Genomic DNA, 20741 nt, shown 5'->3' with positions numbered 1-20741 from the left:
TGTTTTTATCAATTTATTCTCTTCTCTCCTTCCATCCCTCTTTTTCTCTTTCTTTATTATATTATATATTTATTCCCTCTCTCGTTCCTTTTTCATTTTTCTCTTTCTTTCCCTCTCTCATGTCTTTTAACAAAACTCTCTCTACTACCAAATTCATTTAACAAAACATCTTTCTCTCTACCACTACTACTACCACTACCACTACAATAAATAAGAAAAGAAGAAAAAACAACAATAACTACTATTACTACAACAAAAAAAACAAAAAAACAAGAAAAACTACTACTACTACCAGTACTACAATAACAACAAACAAGAAAACAAAACAACAATAAACAAAATTTAAAAAAAAAACTACTACTACTACTACTACAATAACAAACAAGAAAAGAAGAAAAAACTACTACTACAACAACAATAACAAACAAGAAAACTAAACAACAATAAACAAGAAAAGAAAAAAAACTACATCAATAAACAAGAAAAGAAAAAATAACTACTACTACAACAACAAACAAGAAAACTACTGGTACTACTACTACAATCATGACTACGACGACTACGACCATAATGTAAATTTAAAAATTAACAGAAGTCCCTTGGATTTTTACAATTTTCCAAAGCTTCAAACTCGAAATTTGAAAGTGATTTTTCATTATGAGGTTACAGTACATGTGGGTTTTTATTTCAAGCACTATGAGGTTACATAAAACACAAATATGAGATTGTAGCTTAGAAGGAAAAGTAACACTCAACTTCCTCTTTGGCTCAAGAAGCTTATATGCTGATAACAGTCGAGAAAGAGGAAATTTTAGTTACTTTAGGAACGAAATCCATATTATTTGGCTACTTGGAGACGATGTCCAATTGCGGCACGAACATCATGAGAATAGCAGAGTATTCAGCTATAGATCGAGGAGTTTACACTCATCGACTTCTATATTGTGTTGGATGTCTAGATCTCCTTCTTGGGCTTCTTTGTCAATGGCTCGAGGATCGACCTCATCTGATGCAGCTCTACTTCCAATATTGGTTATTTTCAAACTGGTAAAATCCATGCCAACATACATAGAGGAGATGGGGTATCGAAACACAGTGCCAGACTGGAGGGTGATCTCCATGGTCCCTTGGTAGGGTATTGTGATGTTTCCTCTCCGGGTGGTAGCTTGAAGGGAGATCCATTGCCCTGACTGTAGGGTTCCGGACTGGTTCCAGCTGAGGGTTTAACTCTCCTCATGCGTGCTTGTGTAGCTTCTTGTGATACTCACTGACCATCCAAACTCTCCTAAGACTTGTTCAATCATGGGAATCCCTGCTTGAGCATTTACATTAGCATAGTACTCTATCCCTGTAGTGAGCATCCATGGGGATGATATCGTCACTGTTCGGCTACCCGCGAAAGTCCAATCCTTGGAAATAGTAGCTATATGTGGTGTAAACAAACTATAGGTTAGAATAGATGCAGATAAAGTCCCTAAGTCACCCATATTCACACAACTAGAGTCTAGCCCCCTTAGCGACAAGCTTGGATCGACATCCAACACTAGCTAATAATCACCTGCTTGACTCAGTAGTTTATAGTTGCCATTCAAGTCGCTAAGCAGGATAGCCTCTAGTAGTGACTTGTATACACACCACAAATTTTTTTCTCAATAAACCATAAATTGTTAAAATATAATTTTACTCATTTATGTGTGGTACCTATATTATTGGAGTCACTGTATGAATCAAGTGTGACAGGGACAATTCCAACCATTTGTAGAGCCAAGGTAGGGTAATTTACATTGATCATGCGAGCAAATGCTATGCTTCTTAGGAACATGAAACCCAATGCATCAATATCTCCTCTAGCTCTTATGATAAAACCCACACAAAGACCGGATGCCACTTCAATAGGGTACTCTTGCCGTAAGCTCCAAGATGTCATGCGATGGAAAAACGTGCGACCTTCTGTGGTGTGAAACCTAATGCCTCCAGAACGTGTTCCTAAAAAGTTGCAAGAAATGTTATGTAGAACTCAAGCATATAGCATGTGCATGTAAACATACACTACATGCATACATACATGCACATCCTCCCCCCCCCCACACGCACACAAATGGTTATTCCATTTCTTACAATAGAGGATAGGTATGAACAATGTAAAAGTGAAAAACATTTTTTCCAAAATAGCAAGTTTTCATCCTAAAAGTTGCACCATTTTGATTTTTTGTTGGGATTACTATGATCCTTTAGGTTTGGTATCGTTTGAATTAGATAGCACACTTGTGATCCCACATAAGCATATGAGTATAAGATGATCACAAAAACTAAGCCTAGATGCCAGTGAAAAGATCAACAAGTTTAATAGATCATGAAGCATTTCAAAACATCAAATTCTATTTTATAATAAATAAATAGTAAAAGTGCTTTTTATTTTCTAACTTAGACCAATTGTTTTGTAATTCTTATATATCAAATCCCAACTACCATGGTTAAGAGTGGAGGTGCTATTTCATATACTTGCATGTGATATTATGTACTTGAGGAATACTAGCATGATAAAGGATACCTTCAAGTTTTTGAAGAATGTCGCAAAAGAAAAGTTGAGGACATGTTTAGATGATATCACTCCAAAATTGTTGTGTGTAATACTCTATGTGTGAGGTAAAGAGAAACTCCAAAGAAGCACTAGATCTTTTTGTTAGCATTGTCCTCTAGCGCATATGCTTATACAATTGTGCGGTGACAAGGTGCATGTCCCATGAAAATTACCCACTATTAACTCTAGTTAAGTGGTCCACCTAACCTTGACATGTATGGATCTCTTGCTTTTTAAGAAACAATAGTTTATTTTAGAAAATTACACACACACACACACACACACACATCAAAAAAGAAAGGCAATGATCTTCCATGTGATAGTGAACCCTTGTTTTAGTATGGCCTTTGAATGTCACCTACTACATAGAGATTAGACTACCAATCACACTTGACTAATGTTTCAATGAGACAACAAACTTGATTAGTATGAAATGGGTCCTTAATTGAAGGACAACAAGTTTAACAAAAACAAGTGGAACAATAGGTACAATTGCCACTATGATGCTATTATTAGTGCTAGTTTGGGGATGCCAATAATTATAAATCCTATTACCGCTACCACTATAACTACAGCACTACTAGTATTACCACTACTATCACTACTACTACTACAACTACCACTATTATTACTCTACTACTTCCCATCCTATTATTACTACTACTATGATTACCATTACTACTATTATCACTATTGCTGCTACTATTACTACTGCAACTATCACTAGTTGGGCTAGCATTGTGACGATGAGTACTAGTGTCATACTTTATATTAGCAATACCTCGTCATCGTACGATACTTACCTATGCCATTGCCCCACAAAGACAACTGGGTGATGCGCTCGCCGACCTGGAACTGGAACTCCTGATAAGAGCCCGCAGTTGTGCCGTAGGTAACTGAGCTGTCGGAGCCCGCAGTTGTGCCGTAGGTAACTGAGCTGTCGGAGCCCGGCATCCAGATCCGGATGCCTCGCAGCTCCGAACCCCCCCCGCCCACACCCCTATCCCCCTCAAGACCTCCCCGTTCCTGCTCTGATCAAAAGTAACCGCGGTGCCACCCTGCCCTCCGATCAGACGCACGGGTGTATGAACCAGCCACATGACGATCACGTCTGCTCGGACCCTGCATGTACAGTCCAATGTCGCCGTAATTGGCAACTATCTCATACAATGGAACACATACAATGGGACACATGATCCTCTGTTGATCACAAAACACAATGCTCTGAATTACAGTAACGAGTTCTTACAAGCTTGATTGCGAGTCTACTGAGTACTCTACTAGTTTGTTTGAGCTGCAAGTTTCACTAGGGCGTCAACAGCATACATTGTGAAGCGCTTGGACAGCCAGAACGTGTATATATGGATACTCTGTGTGCATACACTCTGAGAGAGAGAGAGAGAGTCCTCTACCGATCTTATCTGCTCGACATCGCAATCAGTCACGACTCACGGTGTCACACCATCACACGTGCCGGTCGGCCAGCGTTTAAAAAGCATATTTACTATTGCGACGCATCACGTTCCATCATGCGATGCTTTAGCGCTCCTGTCCGGACTTCTTTATCTGACACTGGCTCGGATATAAGAACGCGTGGTGGGTCGTTCTGATATAAGAACACGTAGTGGATGTAGATCTCAGACTTGCGTTCGGGAAAAGGCAGGTTCGCTTCATCCTAAGACCTGTTCATTTTAAGAGAAAACTCGTTCGATTCAATGTGAGTAGGAACTACCTATTTATAAAAAATACAAGTGAAAAGGATTTGGGTCGGTTCACCTTTTTCATGAAAGAGAATATCTTTCTCATAATTAAAGTAGAAAGATAAGATCTTTCTAAATATATATTGAAAAAGATTTTAAATAATATATATTAAATTATAATTTTGAAATATGAATTGACTTTTTTAAGTTTAATGTTTACAGTTTAAACGTTTTAGTTTTAATTACAATTAAGGTAGTTGCCAAAACTCAAGTTCCAACGAACTAGAGAGAGAGAGAAACAGAGTGAAGTTTGAACTCTCATTTTATTATGCAAGTAGCAAGACTCAAGTTAACTGTTAAACCCTGCATTTTCTAATTTACAAGACTCAAGTTAAGGCTTAAGCCTTGCAGGCTTCCTTTTCTGATTTATGTGGTCTCGACTCTCAGGCTTCATCTTGTTATATTCTCAGCTTATTATATTCTTAACCTTGTCCTAGAGGTTGGGACCTTGGGTGCACTGGGGCGACTTGGGCAGAATATACTACAGTGGACTCGTGGAGTCTAGACGCCGAGTGGAATCTCCTGGCCTACAGGAGCTGGAGGCTGGAGCAGCAATCACCAACTGCTGGTTCCTTGGGCAGCTAGACCTAGAGACTCAAGAGTGGACTCCCTCTCCACAAGCGCTCAGCGCTGTAGCGGTGACAGTGGTCTATGGGACGTGGAGAGACGAGGTGGACCGTGGACGTCGAACGACCTTCAGGCTTCAAAGTTCAAACTTTCAAGTTTCAAGATTTAACCTTTAGGCTTTTGCCATTTGAATTTTGGGGTGCCGATAATTGATCGAAGATCACTAATTATTCAAGTTAAAGGTCTTATTACCCCCTTCTCGTGGTCAATCCCTTAACGGCTCCTTGCCTCAAAAGAAAGAAGAAGAGCATTGAAGCGGCGGTGGAATTCCGAAAAGGAGTGTAAAGCTACCTTCACGTTCGAAAGATTACAACTGCCATGTTGCCTAAGAAAGTCCAAGGAGTAGCTGCGGGAGGGTCATGTCCCGGTATCCATGTGGATATCTCACCCCAAAACCAGGTTTTTCCTTCTTGATTTTATATCGGTTTTAATTCAATCATGCAAGATGAATTGTTAGGGACAAGATATATTTTGTCCTAGTTATTTACGATGAAGGAATTTAGTTTAATTGAACATGCAAAATGGATAATGTATAAAACATAGTTTTCCTTCAAATAGCATTATGCATTGAAACGAATTATGAGCAAGATTATTTACCCACTAAAGTAGTATATTTCAGCTAAATCTTGAAGGTATAAAAACTGCATCTTGCACCATTAACCCCTAATTTTTTACAACGAATCATCATAGAAGATGAAATTCATGAAAGGTTTCTTACGTTGCTTAAACTCTAGGAAGTTATCATTGCTAACTTCATATCTTAGCAAGGAAAAGATTGTTTATTTGGCATGAGTTTTGTTCGCAAGGAAAATGGAAGATTAATTGAATTTACCTAACCTCAAAGCAATAAAGTTTAGGACTGAAAAATCAATTGTCACATAGATAACAAATCGTGCCGAGGTGATCTCGATATTACCTTCTAAAAGTTAACCGAACTAATATAAACTTAGAAATACCTATGCTGCGAAATATACATTGGGAATGATTTAAATCCAAGAAACGTTTATACCTTAAATACTTGCCCACCTTCCCTGATTGTAGGGTCAATAAATCGTAAACGTAAAAGAACTAGGGTTTGTCCCTGAGGTTCTTAAAGAAAATAATAAAAGGAGACCCTAGGTCTGACAAACGTCAGCTTAAAGAAACTGAAACGGATTGTTTCATCACATATTACGATGCAAGACTTGCACAGCAAGTACGAAGTCATATGGTCTTGTGATTGATTCACAAGAAGAAAGGTTAAATACCCTCAACAAGGATGGCGGATCCTTACGCAAGTTATCTTGCAAAAGGATGTATTCTTTGATATCCTTCTAAGTAAGGGAGGTTAAAATCCGAAAACTAAAGTATCCAATGAACTAAAACTGCATCTTGCACCATTAACCCCTATTTTTTTTACAACGAATCATCATAGAATATGAAATTCATGAAAGGTTTCTTACGTTGCTTAAACTCTAGAAAGTTATCATTGCTAACTTCATATCTTACCAAGGAAAAGATTGTTTATTTGGCATGAGTTTTGTTTGCAAGGAAAATGGAAGATTAATTGAATTTACCTAACCTCAAAGCAATAAATTTTAGGACTGAAAAATCAATTGTCACATAGATAACAAATCGTGCCGAGGTGATCTCAATATTACCTTCTAAAAGTTAACCGAACTAATATAAACTTAGAAATACCTATGCTGCGAAATATGCATTGGGAATGATTTAAATCCAGGAAACGTTTATACCTTAAATACTTGCCCACCTTCCCTGATTGTAGGGTCAATAAATCGTAAACATAAAAGAATTAGGGTTTGTCCCTGAGGTTCTTAAAGAAAATAATAAAAGGAGACCCTAGGTCTGACAAACGTTAGCTTAAAGAAACTGAAACGGATTGTTTCATCACATATTACGATGCAGGACTTGCGCAGCAAGTACAAAGTCATATGGTCTTATGATTGATTCACAAGAAGAAATATTAAATACCCTCAACAAGGATGGCGGATCCTTACGCAAGTTATCTTGCAAAGGATGTATTCTTTGATATCCTTCTAAGTAAGGGAGATTAAAATCCGGAAACTAAAGTATCCAATGAACTTTAGGATTGACCAAATCAGGTTAATATGGTATGCCCTAACCCAGAATACAAAGGATCTTGCCAAGTTGCAAGGCACCCCGGGTCGAGTGCTAGATGCACTCAAAAGGAAGGATTCCTTCCTTAGCAGTTTGCCAACAACAAGATCGATTAATGGAAATATTTGTGCTTACTAGAGATTTTAGAGCACTGTTTGATTTATGAATTACAAATTAAAAGAATATCTATACTTCAGGTTGAAGGCCTGAAGGGAGAGGCAGCTTCAGTTACCCCCGACTGCCTGCCTAACCCTAACCAAGGGGGTTGTTGACCGCACCAGGAACGTGGACCGAACCCGCCGCGAGAGGTCTCTCCGTTGAGCTCTACTTGGAGTAGGAGGATGCTTGGGTACCAGGGGGGCTCTGGCCGTAAATCCCTTGCTTTCCGGGTCCTGCACAAGAGGCAAACGTGACTCAGGATTGGATCTCGAGGCCCGCATACTAGTCTACAGGCGGAAGCTTGGAATAGTGATCCCTATGGATTACAGGATAGCCTTGGGGCGGATTATGGACAAGCCTACGGGCGGAACTCCTTGTATTTCAAAGATAAATATGATGATATGTTAATAAAGAACTTGTTTGATATTGTTTTTCTATGTCACGTGATAAGTTTACGTGAAGGAACCAGTGCTTAATGGATTAATTAAAGAAGCTGATTGTTATATGTCCAATTAATGTGTTAGATACTTACCTAACTAAAACAAACCAAGGAAAGTGCGGAGGATGGGCCATGGTTCCGTCCTATGGTTGGGTGGTCCCGGTTGGCCGGGAACTTTTCTCAAATCTCGAAGAACAACGTCTTCAAAAAAAGGAGACGATCAACAAAAGCGTTGACCTAGAGCTATGTCTTATCTGATTTACACTGTTTTAGGGGAACGGAATGGGACTATGCCTTATGACAGAGAGGTTGAGCTTTGCATCCTCCTCATTTCTCATTCTCTTTGAACCAAGTACGGCGTGAATCCGCTTTGGACCTAGCGTTTCTGCGTAAAGTAGTTCGCTTGGGTCCAACGCTAGTTGCTGTTAGGAAATGACCAATCAAGAAAAACCCAAATTTCGGTCGATCCTAAGTGGGAACGGGCAAAATACTTCTGCTACGTGGCAGACGCGGAAAGCTCTAGATCACAAACCCCGTAACATTCCATGGGAGTGCCGAGTGGAGCTTTCTAGACATCCTTTCCGATGGCCTGCTAAGACGTGTCCTGGATGATACTAGTGGACTTGTTACAAGAAAACATTACATGTCCCTTTTTAATTGCCATGGATGGATGAATATTATAGTTCACTAATACCATTGGCCATACACTGTATGATGTGCTTTTGATGCCAAATGGATTGATTCCATCCATACCTAATCCAAATCTTAAATTTCTTGGCTCTTCTTTGAAAATGGGCCACAATGGTGCGCAGATCGGATGTTGTATGCTCACGTAGTGAATGTCGGAAGGTCCCCAAGAACAATAGAACTCTACTTTTTGCACAAATTACAAGGTAAAAAGCATGAACGACAAGAGCAAGAGACCAATTGGGTGTAATCTCTCCCCATGCCTTGTGTGAGCGCTCCATAAAGCATGTATTTTATGTATTATTCATCTTCAAGCTCAAATAATAGCCCAAATTACAAAATGGCAAGCTTTTAGCTTTTGAGTTTGCTTTAACACAAAATAGGAATAAAGCTAATGGACGGTGCCCAAAGAGTCTGGCACGCCCAATACAATGTCCAAATAGAAATAACATAATCGTGCGCCCATACGCATACAAAATAATAATAAATATTCGACGCCTCAATAAATAGGCATGACAAAATATAGGCGCCATGCCTAAGGTATGCGCCCATCAAAATATAATCCATAAGTCGAATACTCGCTATCCTCCAATGCTTTCCTCTACCACTGCTGCTATCTCTACACATCAACTGAAGCATTCACAATCGTTAGTAAAATAATACAATTAAACTGACAAAAGTGAATACCTAGCAGTCTTCAGCTACATAAATAAATCAACTGGTTAGAAATAAATCCTAACCTTAATTTATTACGAGTGCACACTCTAAACTCATAAACATTTATTAATTTAATATGCATTTTGCCGAATCACCCACTATGGAATCACCCATGTACACACTAAATTAATGAAACGCTCGAAAAGGACAGGCGTCCCCATCAACTTCTCGCACAAAGAATCCACTTTGTGTATGAGCACTGGTCATCAAAGTTTACGGAATCCACTGTAAAACCTCACAGAATCCACCGTGGCACGGAATCCATCGTGAAATATGCCCCCTGGCATCACACAAATTGTCTATATGTTGCCATGCCGGTGTATCTGCAAGGATCCTTCATTTTCCATCACTTGAACGATGATTAGCATGCCATGATATGAGCTTTCCAATAGACTTATACTTGAACATAAGTTGAATACGTGGAACAATCGAAAAATGTAGCTAAACCTTACGAGGCACATCCATTGACTTCATCTCCACTTCGTATCTTGATTCGCCACAAATAGAACACTCTCGTACAAACTCATGAATCCCACGAAATACGACACAATCATTGACACATGCATGGATCTTGACATAATCAAGGCCTCCCAGAGATGTCAAGTAATGTCTTGCTTGCTCTCTCTTAGTTGAAAAATTGTTTCCTTTTGAAAGCATTTGTGATAATAATCTACATATATTTTTAAAAGTGAGTTAAAAAACCACCAACATATATTTGTGTCTCATTTCAAAATAGAATAATTAATATTATTCATAAGCCAAACTGAATTGATACCTACTTCAATAACGCATTCAAACTAACATTACTCCATCCATAAATTATTTGCAAGTTAAGTATCTCAAGGGACGCACGAAGAATGGAGTACATATAATCTTCATACAACGCAGTAGATGACACTATGTATAGTGGGTCATCTGGCTTCATAAAGTGAGATTCTTCTCGAATCGGTTGCGAAAATAGATTGTGTACCATGTTGTCCAAAATCTCATCCTCTACAACTTGATGGGGCATTTCATGAGGGCTACTATCATGGTCGTTAGTCTCCACTCTTCTTGAAGACTCTGCCTCCTCGTGTCGACGTTTTGCAGCCTCTCGACGCCCGAAAGGGAGCATCTGAGGATGTGGCACTGCATCCTGCTCAACCACAAAAGGGAGTTACATGTACATTGATATATATTGAGTAACATAGACTAGCAATCTTAGTGTTAAAAACAATGAATATCGACACTACAAGAGAAATGCTCTATAGACGCGCACTGTACACGCGAAATAGCGGGTGCGTTTATAAGCGTGTGTATCAGCGCGTCTAGTCACGCTAGTATACAGAACGCGTCTATATACCCGCATTTATAAACGTGCCTATAGATGCAAAAATAAACACATGTATTTTTCATTTCTGATAAAGTCCCTAAATATGACCAAACATCTTAACAGGTAGTATTTTTTTGAATACATTACCAACTTTACGTCTTTCTGAGTATTACAAATATACATCCAATCATTCAAAGATAATTATATATGCTACAATGAATGATCAATCTCATCTTCAATGAGATCGGCCCTTGCTAGACTATCTACCTCTAGGTCTATGTTACAAATAGGCAATGAAACAAATAAGTCTATCCCACTGTGAGATGTATTACTATACTCAATTTCTTCATCATCATCTGCAACCATATTGTTATCCTCTTCTGCGCTTCCTTGATCATCCTCGCGGGGATCATCTTGCACTGCATCATGTATATCATCGATCGTGGCATCATCATGTGCATCATCATTGATTGTTGGATTGTCATCAACTATCTCTATGTTGATAGCATTGCCATATATTGGTTTTGAACAATTAGATATGGGGATGACGTGTCACCATCAGTTATTGTTTACCATTGGGTGATACACAACCTACATTTTTTTTAAAAAAAGTAAGCAACTTATATATTTATTGTATTTTGAGAATGTATCAAGAAGTAATATATATAAAAATAAATAGCTCCTAATATACATGCTCGCATTGTTGAGGTAGTACGAATGTGTCATTCTTGCCTTGGTGAGATTTTGTAGAGTCAATCACTACAAAACCACTTGGATGACGTCTAATTGTGCAATGCTCACCCGTTGTTACTACTTCTTTAAACCAGTTCACATCTAGTATATATATAAAAAATCGTCTAAATTCAAGCTTCAAAATATATTGGATCAAGCCACAATAACCTTTCATAGTGCCATTGGTATCCTCGAAGTTTGCAAGGATACCACAATCCTGGGTATTTCTCTTATTATCTATACGTTGAGTTCGAAAATGTTTGCCTTCACACCAAATAGCATTGAACAATGTGCACTAGTAGTACATTGTTGAGATCATATTAAAGATTTAGTTAAAGATGAAATATGTGAAATTATTATATCATATATAACTAAAGATAATTTAATTATAAGTATATCTCACCTTTGATAAGAAACCTCGTGCGTATTCCCACTCCTCTTGCGATATATCCATCGCCTCCTCTTTTTCATATTCTCCATTTCTTCATGTAGCCAATCTATATCAATATGATGTGGAAGCACACTTAAATATTCTGGATATGGGACATTACGTCCATATCTAGCACGAAATGCTTGCCTTTCGCTTACTCCTCTTGCCCTTTCTTCTTTATATAGTGTCACCCATTTGCTCATTACTTTGCTGTTAAGCACACAAAATACATTTAACTTACGAAGTTCCTCTTTCATTAGCACTTTGCTCCTTCCTTTTCCTTGAGGTATTATAGAGGTCATCCTCAAATCTTCATCATTACACATACATTTGATTTTCCATCATACCCAAGCATCTCGATTGTGAAGACACAATGTCTCATACTCACTGGAGGATGTACTGTTTGTTGACTCAACATGTCCCATACTAGTAGAAGATGACGACATAATTACACCTTAATCATAAGGACATATATGATTTCATTTGGTATATATGTCATATTACCTAAATGCATTGATACTTACAACATGGAGGCAAACATTTTGATATTGAAAGACTAGGAAAGTCATGTCATGTTGATCCAAAAATGGTGCATAGATCGGTTGCCGTATGCGCGTATAGTGAGCGTCAGAAGGTCCCCAAGAACAAAAGAACTCTACTTTTTGTGCACAAATCAATGAAAGAAGATTGCACGACATGAACAAGAGACCAATTGGGTGCAATCTCCCTCCATGCCTTGTGCTATGAGCGCTCCACAAAGCATGTATTTCATATATTATTCATCCTCAAGCTCAAATAATAGTCCAAATTACAAAATAGCACGCTTTAGCTTTTGAGTTTTCTTTTGTGCCAATAAAAAATTAAAGCTAACGGGTGCCCAAGAAGTCAAGCATACCCAAATACAATGTCCAATACAAATATTTAAATCGTGCGCCCATGCACATACAAAAATAATAAATAAATATCAAGCGCTTTGATAAATAAGTGCGACAAAATATAGGCGCCATGCCTAAGATATGCGCCCATAAAAAATTGACAATAATTTTGAATACACGCTATTCTCCAATGCTTCCCACTGCCACCGTTGCTTGCTCTACACATCAACTGAAACATTCACAATTGTTAGAAAAATAATACAATTAAACCGACAAAAGTGAATACCTAGCAGTCTTCAGCTATATAAATAAATTGGTTAGAAATCAATCCTAACCTTAATTTATTAGGAGTGCGCACTCTAAACTCATAAACATTTATTAATTTAAATATGTATTTTGTGAAATCACCTGCTATGGAATCACCCATGTACACATAAAATTAGCAAAATGCTCGAAAAGGATAGGCGTCCCCATCGACTTCTCACACAAAGAATCCACTTTGTGTACGAGCCCCGGTAATAAAATTTTACGGAATCCACCATGGCATGGAATCCACTGTGGAATATGCCTCCTGGCATCATACCCCCGAGGTGGGATAGCAATTGTCCTTAATTGCTATTGGCTCAATGTGGAGTTAACAGAGTGGGAAAAGCATTTAAGTCTCTAGCATACATCCATTGGGCCTCTTCAACCGGATGGTTTTTAAACTTGACCAAATATCTAGAATATCTACAGCTAGTTCTAGTGGTCATAAAGTCAGTATCTATAATAGTTTCAGGCTCAAGGATTTCAGTTTCATCATCTAGTAAAGGAGGGTTTTCATAAACAGGGTGTTCAGGTAGTTGGCCTCTAAAAGGTTATAATAAACTGATATGGAAGGTGTTGTGGATTTTCCAATGTTGTGGTAGTTCTAGTTTAAATGCATTGTCATTGATTTTGTGTATGATCTTGAATGGTCCATAAAATCTAGGTGCTAATTTCACAACTAGGTGTTTATCTACACTTTGTAATCTACGTTTTTCTATTCGTAACCAAACATAATCATCAACTTTAAAGTTCATAGCTTGTCTTTTCTTATTTTCTTATTTTGTATATGATTGCTGGGCTTTGGCAATCATATCTTTAACTTCATCAAAAATAGTAGCATGCATGTTAGCAATATCATCAGCAATTTGAATTTTGTTTGATAATGATGCAACAGGTGTAGGAAATCGATATCCATAAATAACTTCAAATGGTGCTTTCTTTGTAGTTGTATGTGGTGTATTGTTATATGCAAACTGAAGTAAATGCAGAAGTGTATCCCATATGTGTGGTTTTGAAATGGTGTAAGCATGCAAAAGATCTAAAATAGTACTGTTAGTAGCTTCTGTTTGACCATTTGTTTCAGGATGAAATGCAGATGAAAAATCAATCTTTGTTCCTAAGTTAGCAAACAAAGTAATCCAAAAATTATTATAGAATCTAGAATCATGATAAAAAATAATGACTTTTGGTAAACCATGGTTAGTGAAAACAGTTTTAAAAAACAATTGAGCAGCTTGAGATGCAGTTAAAGTTTTCTTGCATGGAATAAAATATGCTTGTTTGCTAAACCTGTCTACAACAGTCCAAATCATATCATGGTTAGCTTTAGTGTTAGGTAAACCAATGATAAAATCCATTGAAATCTGTTCCCATGGTCGTGATGGAATAGATCATGGCATTAGTAAATCATATTGTTTACCATGGTGTCTTTTAACTCGTTGACAAACTAAACATTCAGATACAAAGTTAGATACATCAGTGTCCATATGTGGCCAATAAAAATCTTCAGTCAATGTACGCAAAGTAGATATAATTCCTCTATGACCTTGATATGGAGGACAATGAATTTCATGCAAAACAAATGATTGAAATGGAATAGTCACACATAATCTTTTTTCATAAAACATGAATCCATTATTGTAAGACAATGAATCAATAGGAATCCAATTATTTGCAACTAGTTTATTCCAATCAGTTTGAAAAGTAAGATCCTGATGATAAGTATCCTTCATAGGGATAAGAAAATCAAATGATATCACAGAAATATTATGAATTGTCGGTCTTCTACTCAAAGCATAAACTACAACGTTCTCTTTTCCAGGTTGATATTGTATAAGGGGATGAAAACTTTGAATAAAAGCGGCCCATTTAATGTGTCGGTCAGATATTTGTGGTTGACTAAGGAGATGTCTAATGCTTTGTTGGTCAGTTTTGATCATAAATTCAGATCCCATTAAATAATGTTTCCATTGACGTAAGGCTTGTACTACGACTAGCAATTCTTTATCATATGTAGAATATTTAAGTTCAGATCGTTTGAGTTTACAGCTAGAGTAGGCTATGGGATGATTATCTTTCATAAGGATGGCTCCTATTCCAAATCCACTAGTGTCAGTAACTACTAAGAAAAATGGTCTACTGAAGTCAGGTAGTTGTAATACAGGAGCATGAGTTAAAGCATGTTTCAATAAATCAAAGGATTTTTATTGATTGTCAAACTAGCTATACACAATACCTTTCTTTAAAAGTTTTGTCAAAGGTAATGCAAGTAATGAAAAATTCCTCACAAACTTTGTGTAAAAACTAGCAAGACCTAGAAAAGAACGTAATTCATGCACATTTTTGGATATAGGCCAATTTAAAATTGCTTCTATCTTTTTAGGGTCAACTTTAATACCTTCCGATGAAATAATATGTCCTAGATATTCAATTTTTGTTTGGAAGAATTCACTCTTTTCTGGATTAGCATATAATTGATTGTCTTTTAACAACTTAAAAACTAAAGACAAATGTTCATAATGCTCATTCTCATTTTTACTAAATACTAATATATCATCAAAGTAAATTATGACACAATGCTGATGTTTCAGAAATATCCGATTCATCATACGACTAAATGTGGCTGGTGCATTAGTTAAACCAAAAGGCATAACTAGAAATTCATAGTTTCCAAATTGTGTTCTAAATGCAGTTTTAAATATATCAGAGTTATCCAATCTTACTTGATGATAGCTAGATTTAAGATCTATCTTACTGAATATGGCAGATCCTTGTAGTTTATCCATAAGATCATCTACCCTAGGAATTGGATATCTATTCTTAACAGCAATTTTATTTAGGACACGATAATCAATGCACATGCGATAGGTATTATTTTTCTTTTTCACTAATAAAACAGGTGCACAAAATGGAGAACTATTAGGTCTAATTAATCATTTGTTAAGCAATTCCTCTATTTGATTTTGAATTTCTTTCTGTTCAATTTGGTTATGTCTATATGGTGCTTTACATGGTGGTTGTGTTCTAGGAATTAAATCTATCTTATGATCTTCAGGACGTGAAGGTGTAATCCAGGTGGTAAATCAGCAACAAAACAATATTGAAATTGGGCAAGAAATTGTGTATGCCTAGGATGCATTTTTTTTTCTTTAGCTTGAAGTTCATTCACCCATATTAAATAAGATTTGCTACTTTTACATAATGCACGTTTAGCCTGAGTATGAGTAAGCAATGGAAAGTTATTGGAAGCGTGCATACCATGCAATGTGATTTGTTTTCCTTGAAAATAAATTTTAATTGAATGCGTAGAATAATCAATGTCAAGATTGTATTGATGATGCCAAGGCATTCCTAAGATAATGTCACTAGATTGCAAAGGTACAACTAGGAAATTTCTTCGTTCAGTATACTCACTAATTTTAATTTCTAAATTATGCACCTCTTGTGTTCCATTATATCTCGTTCCTAGGAATGCAGCTTTGTTGCGATAATGTGTAGAAACAGTTTGTAAATTCAATTCTTTGACTAACTTTGCAGAAATAAAGTTATGTGTGCTCCCATCATCATGTAAAATAGTCTTTTCTTTACCATGCACAAAACATTTCATTGTTAACAAAGAATGGGGAGTTGGCATACCTGGCAAAGTATTCGAAGTAGTGTCAATGTCATCATTATCTTTCGTAAAGTCCAACATTTCCTCACGTTCTTCTTTTTCTATTGCTCCAAGATAATTGATATGGATAGGTGGCTTTTTGGTTTGACAATTGGCTGCTAGATGTCCAGGTTGATGGCATTTGTAACAAACTATGGGTTTTGCTTTAGATACATTATTGGTACTACTTCGAATACCTGGCAAAGTATTCAAAGTAGTACCAAATGTCGTCATCGTCTTCCGTAAAGTCCGGTATTTCCTCACGTTCTTCTTCTTCTATTGCTCCAAGATAATTGATATGGACAGGTGGCTTTTTGGTTTGACAATTGGCTGCTAGATGTCCAGGTTGATGGCATTTGTAACAAACTATGGGTTTTTCTTTAGATACATTATTGGTAATGGCAGGAAGTTTAAGAATGTTGGGATTTGACTGTGAGGATGGCTTAGGGTTTGGATTGGTTTTTGATGGCAAAGCAGGTGGTCATGTCTAAGATTTACGGAATGAAGATGGAAGAAAACGACTTTGATTGAATCTCCAAAAATTTGAATTGAATTGTTTGGAACCATAGTTACCATTAGTTGGAAATTATTGTGGTCGCTTGTCTTATCCTCGAATCTTGTCTTCAGTGTCATGAGCCAAGGAAATTGCATCTTTAAGGGTTGGCTTGAACATATTGACTTGCGCATCGTAATGTCCAAGTAGGCCAGACATAAACTTACGTTTATGAGTTGCTTCAAGTACATCTTCGAGCATATGTAGTTGCAATAGAGCATTCCAGAAACGTTTAGTGTATTGGGAAATAGGTTCGCGATCCCTTTTGTTGTAGAAGATCCCATTGCTTGGTGGCTTTTTCATGGAATTGAGGAGGAAGGAAATTCTGCAAAAATTTCTTTTGGAAAGTCTCCTAGGTAGTGGAGAAATCAACGCTCTTGCGGACCACAGTCCACCATAAGGATGCTCGATCAAATAAATGGTTAGTGACACATTTAATTTTGTCTTTCTCAGCATATGTTTCTTCATGGAAGTAATCATCAAATTGACTGATAAATGCAAGTACAGTCTTTCCATCGCGTGATCCATTGAAAGTACAAAATTTGAAGTTTCTTTTACTTATCTTTGTTTCTTTGCAAATGGATTGGGCTTCAAGTGTAATCGATGGTACGTCGTATAAGATCTTCGGGTTGCGATCCATCTTGGTTGGTGGTAGATCGTTGCAAATTGGACAATTGAACTTGCAAAGCTTGTCGGGCTCTTCGTTCTTCTTCGAGTTGCATCATAATCAAATCCAACTTTTGCTCCATCGTTGGTTCGGGTAAATCACCTTCAGCCCACCATAAAATTCCATGTTTTGTTCAGTCATCCTGCAAAATCAAAAAGACCTCACACTCTCGAAATCTTATTAACGGGATGAGCGTAGCTCAAAGAAGGGTATACAAGGCTTGTATATTTTGTTTGGCTTTTGTAGTCTTTCTCTTTTACGTTTACGGTATTCGTTGTTACAACCGTCATCCAAGAGAATAGTGTTGCATAGAAACTGTGTATAATCTGCGTATGACCTGCGTATGAACTTCTATTCTTGTTGAAACTAGTTCAGCAAGTCTGCAAGTGTAAACATGGACTTCTCAAAGCTTCAAAACCAATTCAGCTTTCACACAGTGTGAACAGCTGCTATAAGAGTTATTGGAGATGTCTTAAGTGACTTTGGGGACTTGCAAAACTTGGAGAACTTATGGCTTAAAGCTTAAGTGACTAAGCTTAATGAAGCTTGTCTGTCTCGCCGATTTCGTTTTTTAGGAGGGGGGCGGTTTTTTCTGCCGTCAATTCTGGCGACAGCATACCGCGGCAACAAATCGTGAATTGAAAAGGCCTTAAGCTTTTTTTAAAGCTTAAGCCTTAAGCTTTAACACTTTAATTGTTTTTTTTTAACTTCTCTTCTTTCTTCTCTGTAACAAAACGACTGGATATGAATGCTTTACCGCCGGTCCTTCGCCTACAGAGGCTGGTCCTTTGCGATCAGAGGATGCACAAGGGGGTTCTTGATTGCCAGGAACACGATGGTATCGACCATTCATGACGAAACTGACTGTAGAGCTAGATCATTCCAGGAGCTTCGCCTTCGTGCAAGATGGTAAGCGATTGAAAGCTCTTGATCTCAGCTTTGCTCTAATACCACTGGTGCACAGATCGGTCGCCGTATGCGCGCGTAGTGAGCGTCAGAAGGTCCCCAAGAACAAAAGAAATCTACTTTTTGCACACAAATCAATGAAGAAAGCTTGCACGACATGAACAAGAGACCAATTGGGTGCAATCTCCCTCCATGCCTTGTGTGAGCGCTCCACAAAGCATGTATTTCATATATTATTCATCTTCAAGCTCAAATAATAGCCCAAATTACAAAATAGCACGCTTTAGCTTTTGAGTTTGCTTTTGTGCCAATAAATATTTAACGCTAATGGATGCCCAAGAAGTCAGGCGTACCCAAATACAATGTCCAATACAAATATTTAAATCGTGCGCCCATGCACATACAAAAATAATAAATAAATATCAAGCACTTTAATAAATAAGCGCGACAAAATATAGGCTCCATGCCTAATATACGCGCCCATAAAAAATTGACGATAATTTTGAATACATTCTATCCTCCAATGCTTCCCACTACCACCGCTGCTTGCTCTACACATCAACTAAAGCATTCACAATTGTTAGAAAAATAATACAATTAAACCGACAAAAGTGAAAACCTAGCAGTCTTCAGCTATATAAATAAATTGGTTAGAAGTCAATCCTAACCTTAATTTATTACAAGTGCGCACTCTAAACTCATAAACGTTTATTAATTTAAATATGTATTTTGCGGAATCACCCGCTATGGAATCACCCATGTACACACAAAATTAACAAAACACTTGAAAAGGATAGGCATTCCCATCGACTTCTCGCACAAAGAATCCACTTTGTGTATGAGCCCCAGTAATAAAATTTTATGAAGTCCAATGCAAAACCTCACGGAATCCATCGTAGAATATGCCTCCTGGCATAAAAAACAACCAAAAGCTAGCATCTAATCAGTTTAATTGTAACTGTGCGTCTATCAACGTGTGTAATATGTCTTATCTGCGCATATACACATACAATTACACGCGCTTACAGACGCGCCACACAAATATTTAATTTTTTTTAAAAAAGTTGTGACTTTCTTTTTAAACCAGTGCTTTCTTGCGTTTTTTGCGTGTTTTCTGCAATTTAAGCTCGACATCACTAATCATATCTATTTATCACTTCATGAAGACAATGAGGGAAGGAAATAAGAGTAAAAAGATGATAGAAGGAAGGAAGAGCCAAAGAGTAAAGAACAAGAGCCAAATAGCAAGGAAGAGAAGAAGATTCAAGCAACTTACTAAGGGAAGGGAGAAGGAGAAAAAGGAGCTTGCAACCTAGCCGCCACTCGTCAGAACAAGCAAAGAAGGTGAGTTCTTCTTCTCTCTCTCAATCTTGTTTGCTTTCTCTGTCTGTTTCTCTCTCTCTCTCTCTCTCTCTCTCTCTCTCTCTCTCTCTCTCTCTCTCTACATGCTATAGATTGTCATCTATGGAGGTTTTTTTGTGTGTTTTTTAACCAAGTTTGAAAAAAATGGTGTGCGCATCTGTCAGTGCGTCTAGATGACAGTGTAGACGCAAGTGTAGACGCGAAAATAGACACGCTGACAGACGCACACAGAGATGCATATATAGACGCAGCATGTAATATGTTTTATCTACACATGGTAATATGATTTTTCTTGTGTAGATGTGGAATTCTGGATCTTCCAGCACTAGGGGAGGGAAGTGATAGCCTACTTGAGGAGTGTCGTGCATGCAACATACAAAGATTGCATGATTCCCTTCAAGGACCAAAAAAATGGTTTGTGGCAAGAGGTGCTGCGGGCAGTACATAGAAGGTACCCTAATCCCAAGAATTCACGATTCTTAGATGATTGGGGACGTTCAAAGGTGAGAGACACGCTTCATAACCAAAGGTCTCACTTTATGACGCGTACCAAGGAGTCACTATGGAGACAAGAGCAGGGGCGCCCTAGATATGGCCAACCACCCAATTGCCACCGCAGGGAGTGGAAAGAGGCCAAGAAGAGAGCAGCAGAGAAAATGATAAGTCGCCAGCATGTAGAGGCACGACATATCCAGATGGCAACCCTGGGATCGTCGCATTATGGATCGGGTGGCAGGGAGTCATGGGAGGCTGAGTTTGTAAGTATTATTTGATTTTTAAAAAAATTAAATTTTGTAATTTGTTTCACTTCATTATGTAGTGTGTTCTAATACGTTGTATGTTCAAATTGTTTTGTAG

General features: G+C 37.6%; 1 pseudogene across 1 annotated transcript; it reads right to left on the bottom strand.

Annotated features, from left to right (window-relative positions):
- Nucleotides 1-618: 618 nt before the first annotated feature.
- On the bottom strand, nucleotides 619-3824 carry LOC148016462 (uncharacterized; annotated as a pseudogene). Its single transcript, XR_015688049.1, has 3 exons — nucleotides 3385-3824; nucleotides 1702-1986; nucleotides 619-1423 (listed from the first exon to the last, which is right to left on the bottom strand). The product of XR_015688049.1 is annotated as an uncharacterized LOC148016462 (transcript).
- Nucleotides 3825-20741: the final 16917 nt, after the last annotated feature.

This window comes from Lygodium microphyllum, chromosome 23 (genome assembly GCF_053477565.2).
Source record: "Lygodium microphyllum isolate KBCC chromosome 23, Lygodium_microphyllum_v1.1.10, whole genome shotgun sequence".
NCBI classification, from domain to species: domain Eukaryota; kingdom Viridiplantae; phylum Streptophyta; class Polypodiopsida; order Schizaeales; family Lygodiaceae; genus Lygodium; species Lygodium microphyllum.
Note: the sequence above shows the minus strand (reverse complement) of the source record. Positions and strands in the feature narration are given on the sequence as shown.